The 6388-nt window shown below is 44.9% G+C and overlaps 1 pseudogene; it reads right to left on the minus strand.

Moving 5' to 3' along the window:
• Window positions 1-974: 974 nt before the first annotated feature.
• On the minus strand, window positions 975-3415 carry LOC100425432 (interleukin-6 receptor subunit alpha-like; annotated as a pseudogene).
• Window positions 3416-6388: the final 2973 nt, after the last annotated feature.

A 6388-nucleotide genomic window follows, 5' to 3' on the forward strand; every position in this document is an offset into this window, starting at 1 on the left:
AAGGCACTTAGGTTTCAGAATTTGAGCTGGAAGATGTAACCGCACAGTGGACCAGGAGCAAGGTGACTGAGGAAAGCTTTGGCTGGAAATCCATCCCACCTGCCCCGTGGTGCAGCTTGTGCAGAAGTGTCGGGGGTGGGCAGCCAGCAGCTTCTTCTTCACACAGAGGCCCCCCTCCCAGCTGCCTGGCTCTGCCTGCCTGAGCGTCCAACAGAGCATTGATATGGCTCTCGTGATTCACGGTGGCCTGAGCTCACTCTAACTGAGCAGGGCATTTGGGAAAGGAGGTTTAAAAACTCAACCACTTCTTCCTTCTGAATGTCTGCAGCAGCCCAATTTTCATCTGGTCTAGAACATTCTGCCAGGCTCTTCCATAACATCGAAACCAAAGGCCCCACCCCCTGAGATGAGCTGGCAGGGCAGTGAGTGCTGAGTCTGTTTGCACTCCGTCATCCACACGGTGCAGCATGCCTGACACCTGTGAAAGGAAAATAAGAGCTCAGGACCCCAGTTCACCGTGCCAAAAGGAGAACATGAGCAGAAACCTGAGGCATGCAAGAAGCTGCCTTTCATCTTGTTCCTAAGCAGACAGCTACAGATCAAGGTTCAACATCTCCACAGGTAGCTGCTCTGTGTTCACCTTATCTTATGCAAAGTGCTAACTTACTGAGCCCAAGATTAATATGTCATGGACTATTCCTCTGCCGGCTCCTTTTCTCTTGTCACATGTGAATTCTGTTATGTGACCATATCCTCCCTCTTCCCCCTCCAGCCTGCTTGTCTCATTTAAATACTCAAAAACCCTCAAAAGCATCTTTGGAAAAAAGCATAGACCAAAGTCTTTCTATGATTCCGTGTTTGTTTCTTCGAGGTGTGTTCTTAACATTGGCAAAACATACTTTTAAACTGATAGGGAGCTGTCTCAGATACTTTTCTGGTTTACACACCCAACCTGTCAGGTGCCACCTGGCCAGCTATATGGGGAAGAAATAGTCTCTATTGCTGATGTCATAAGGGCTCCACGGGTCCCTGGCATCTGGTCGGCCATGGCCGAGGGTGGCGTCAATTTCGAGGCTGCTAGGGGACACTGATGGGAGATGAGAGGAACAAGTAATGGGGTGGGTCTAGGTCTCTCTGGGACCAGCCACCCCAAAGAACACAGCCAGTGCATGCTGCAGGCTGGTCTTGTCTTCTTTCAGACCCTGCAACTTCCATGTCTTTTTTAACCCAGGAAGCTTGTTACATTTGCAGAATCTCTGGGGAGAATATTATCATCATCTTTATTATTAGTAGATGTTTGTGTGGAGGTGGTCTCAGCTGGAGGACTCCTGGAGTCTGCCCAAAGGGTGCCCTTGACCTCTGGGCTCCACTCACTTCACAAGCCTTACCCCAGCTCCTCCTGGGCCTGAAGCTGTGTCTGGTGCCTCATGCCTTTCCAGGTGTTGTGAATGGCACAGTGATGTTGGAGATCCTTGGCCATTCACATTATGAACATCTTTGACTATTTAGCCAGGTATCAAAGCTCAAACCATAGTCTGCAGAAATACCAGTTCCAGGAGTGGGGGTCTTGCCAGGTGACGTTGAGCCAGCAAGGCTTTCTGGCCACAGCAATGACTGTGACGTTGACAGCTGGGTCAGACTGCAGGATTCCATAACCCTCCAACACTTGGGTTTTGCTGAACTTGCTCCCAACACTGTTGGTGACACACAGGGACACTGTATAGAAAGAGTGATCTCCCTCTGGCACTGCCACTGGCAGAGCTTCTGGGACTCCTGAGAATACTGGCACGGCTCCTGGAAGAGTTCTGCCTGACAGTTCTGAAAGTTCCTCACCAATAGAACAGCTTTGACTCAGAACCTTGACTCCGAGGACTCTATTCACAATCAATGTCACTGAGAGGGCTCTTCCAGAAGCAGGAGAACTGGGGTTCCTAGGCGAAACATCCACCAGCAAAGCACAGACCTGCTGGGCAGCCAGCCCCGCAGCAAGAATAGTTTCTAGAGTCGCAGAGCTGCACCGACCTCAGAAGCAGCCTCCTTCCCACCAGCCCATCTGCTGGGGCGTGAGCCTGCGCCTGGAGTCCTGTGCAACCAGTGGACAGTGGCATGATTTCAGGTTCTCCCTCTGGGCAGGTGAGGGGAATGCAGTATCCTGGTCAACACATCACTCACTACCTCCAGTGTAGGCTACCCTCCTGGGCCAGCACTGCCCGCAGTGTGGCCAGAAGCACTCAGCGGATGGCCGGCATGCTTCCTCCTTGGCTACCGCCCAGTGGTCCCAGAGAGGTGGATGGACTGGTGGGAACCAGGAGGCAGAAGCGGGGTGACAGGTGGTCAGGCGGGCTTAGGATAGGGGGCAGCCCCCATGCGGCTCCCTCGGGCCCTGCCCAGCCTGGCTCAGTAGGTCTCAGTACGATTTCCCACTCCCATAACTTGGAGCAGTGGCGGGTACTGACAATGTAGGAACACATCTTGAAATTCACTTTGTAAGGTGACTTGGCTAGACCAATTTATTTTCCCATCAATAGTGAAAAAGAGGACCTGTTTCTTCCCAGTCTTGGCCTATTAGTGAGATAGGAAATTTTGAATTTTTGCCAGTCTAACAGGTATAATTTTAATTTGCATTCTTTTATAATGATATTCTAGTATTTTCTGAACAATCTAAGTTCTTCATGTAATGAAGCAGACAATTTTAAATTTTTTATGAGTTTGTAAAACTTGAGTCTTGTTTAAAGAGCTTTCTCATCCCCAAGCTGATACAGATAACTTCCATCATTGTCTAATAGTTTATAATTTTGCCTTTTATAATTGCTTACAATAGTTTTATACTTTTTTACTTGCTTTTCAGTTAATATTCGAGGCTCCTCTCAATGTTCTCAACTCTTCACACAAGTGTTCTTTCTGGAAAAGGTATTATTCTATTTTAAAGTTTATCGGTTTCCTGCCTGCAGTTGAGAATACCATGCCGGGTGCTCTGCCTGATAACGTCAATGTGTATTATACTCTTTAGCACAGCTATAAGATCATCGCATAGCAAAGACATGCTTTGCCTTCTAATCTCGTAACAAAATGATCTACACTCCACTCTGCCTTGAAAGTGTGACTTTTGGAGTCCGCTTTTCTCATCCTTTCTTGGCGGATGTAAGAAGATGCACTGAAATTAAATGAATAAAATGCCATAGTATGGCATTGCAAGCAGCGCTGGAAGGCTGTCCCTGCAATTTGTAGTGCAGCAGAGTGCAAGGCAAGGAGAACGCACATCTGGTGTTGGCCACAGCTGCTCAGCCCTGTTGTTGCCATTGCCCTGGGAGAGCAGCCATGAACAGTACACAAGTGAATGAACAAGACTCTGTGTGCCAATAAAACTTTACTTACCGACACCAAATTTGAATTCCACGTAGTTCTCACATATCATAAAATGCTATTCTCATTTAGATTTTTTTGAAAAAAAAAAAAAAACATTGGAAAATGCACAAACGGTTCTTCGCTGGCGAGGATACAAAAGCAGGCAATGGCGCTATAGTTTGCCAGCCTCTGCTGTAGGATATCTTTTCCTACAAGAGATTTGTGTAATTATGCCAGCATCAATTATAAAGTACATTATGCTTTTTATACTAAGTGCAACTTCATTAATTCATTGGATAAAAATGTGTTCAGTGCCTGGCAAGCGACAAGGGACAGACCAGGCGTAGGAATATTGCAGGAGTGAGGCGCTCAGCATGGCTGCCTTCACAAGGCTTTCAGTCCACGTTCAGTGCCATTTATGCATAAAGTTCTGGAAATAAATGATGTATCGTTGGACTTCCACTGAAATTGGTCGGTAAAATCAACAAATAGCCATTTCCAAAATGATACGATAAGTATTGAGATAGAGGTAAGCACCACACCTTATATAAGCACATGAGAAAAATTCTAACTTAGAATGAGATAATAGAACCATGACCATTTTTCCTAGAACTGAATATTGAGCTGCCTCTTGAAGTATAAGAAATATGTGTCAAACAATGGAGGAAGGAGCATGGTGGGAAGTAGCATTTGTAAAGTGAGATCAAACAGATAACAACATCAACCTAAATGTGGGATTGTAGCATCCATTTTCTTATGGGATTCTTCAGGATCAAGCTCAAGTTCAATCAGAACCCCAGTCTCTGGTTACATTTCTTTTCCAAGGAGGTGGGGCGGCTTTGAAGACAGATGATTTTAGACCATACAATAGGACAAATATCTAAGACTTATTAGGAAGACTAGAAATAAAATAATGTGTTTTGGGTGTGGGGTTGGAGGTTCTGATTATCTTTCTTTTTTTTTTTTCTTTTTGAGACAGAGTCTCGCTCTGTTGCCCAGTGCAATGGCAAAACCTCGGCTCACTGCAACCTCTGCCTCCCGGGTTCAAGCAATTCTCCTGCCTCAGTCTCCCAAGTATCTCCCAAGTAGCTGGGATTACAGCGCCACCACACCCGGCTAATTTTTGTATTTTTTTAAAGACAGGGTTTTACCACGTTTGGCAGGCTGGTCTTGAACTCCTGACTTCAAGTGATCCACCCACCTCGGCCTTACAAAGTGCTGGGATTACAGGCGTGGGCCACCGCGCCCGGCCGGTTCAGATTATCTTAAGCACCGTCCTGCCTCCTGCTGCTCTCTAACCTCAACAAGCCACCTCATTGCTGACAGATGGTGACAGAGCAGTTTGGATTATAAAACAAGTGGTAATCGAGGGCAGTTTGTAGCAAGTAGAGTTGTGTATAGCAAGTACAGTGAGTTGTATGGAACTCATTTTCAAAATAGCTCTCAGACTACTGATGAGAAAATGTACATCAATTTTGATACCTAAGAGTCACAAAATAATCAAATTATTTACAAATTTAAGCCACCTTATTATTTTAGTTAATCTGGAATGTCAAATGGTTTGCTGAGGGTAACTATTAGCATTCCTACTGACTGTATGTTTGGAGTTTTTTCACTATGAAATTTGAGACATTCTTCCAAAGTGAATCCATGCATTTGTTATTATTTAGGATTAAAATGATGAAGGGCAGTGATTTCTTGATGTAATTACTCTGAGTAAATAATTGATAAAATAGCAAATATCTTGAAGGATATTAAGGAAAATGCCCTCCAGATTCTATTTTCATAATGGCTAAAATATTGGTAAATGCAAGGACCTCCCAATAAGTGAGTTGTAAAGTTGAGACTCAAATGTTAAAACATTGCACAATGCTTAAGAATACCACAAATATTTTGAAAGAGATATATTTGAAGAATGATCTCCAAATCTAGCAATTCTCACAATTGTTTTACATGACTCTCTTTTCAGACTGAAGTTTATTAGACCCTCCTCTGGTCTAGTTATAAAGGCCATAGGCTGCTAGGAATACAGTGGACACAAATGAGTTGCAGGCATGGTGAGCTGGAAACAGCTGTCCCTTGCATACCGGAAGTACCTTGTGTGCATGCACTGTGCTTCTGAAGGGTCTTCCTGCCCCACAGTGGCCCACGTCCTGGGCTTTCCTTTATCGAATAGGCAATGCACGCTACCTTATGTGGAATTTGCACTGCCATTGGCTGTTCGTGGTGGAGATAAGAGGTTTAACAACAGGGCTGGGTGATCTGACCCTAGCATTTTTGTTCCCAATGTCTCAAACAGTTTTTGCATGTGCTGTGTTTACTAACTCCAATTTTATTTTGCCCAGATTATTTTCCTCTTAGTCTTTTCAATCCATCTGTGTTTTATGAGCAAGTGGTTTTTGTTTGTTTCTCCTTAACATTTGTCAAAGTGTGGGTTTGGTATCTGTGCAGTGTTTGATGTTTGAGAGCACCCTGGAACCCTTCGCTAACACTAAGAATTCACATGTTGATGAGGGTAAGCCAGGTCACTAAGGAAGTGTTTTTGCATTTTGTGCTGATTTCAGCCAAGCTTCCTCTTGCCTTGCCGCTTTGCACACACAGCAAGCACACTATTGCTCAACGGCCCAGCAGGACCCAGTCATGCATTCTGTGATGGGCTCCTGTGCTTCATCTCTCTTTACCCCATAAGTCATTCTAGCCCATATGGTACTGGGGTGGCAGCCTGGCCCAGCGGGGTGTGCCTCCTCATCCTGTCCCTAGAGTCCTCAGTCAGGCTGGGAAGGGTGGTCTTTAGAGAGCAAAGCCTTTCACTCCCTGTCCTGGGTAAAGAAAAGTAATTAATTTTCAACTAAATTAATTAGGCTGATTTTCTTATTGTGGTATGCTAGAATTAGAGGGCTGTCTCTTGTCTTAGAAAAGAAAGGAGACCAAAATTAATCATTCAGATTTAGAGTTATGTTCTTTGAACCCAGAGGATTCAACATTGCTTATGTAAGAGTCAGTTCTAGGAGGCTGTCAGAGAGCAATAAACTGACCTACTTGA

Source organism: Macaca mulatta, chromosome 15 (genome assembly GCF_049350105.2).
Source record: "Macaca mulatta isolate MMU2019108-1 chromosome 15, T2T-MMU8v2.0, whole genome shotgun sequence".
Classification (NCBI taxonomy): domain Eukaryota; kingdom Metazoa; phylum Chordata; class Mammalia; order Primates; family Cercopithecidae; genus Macaca; species Macaca mulatta.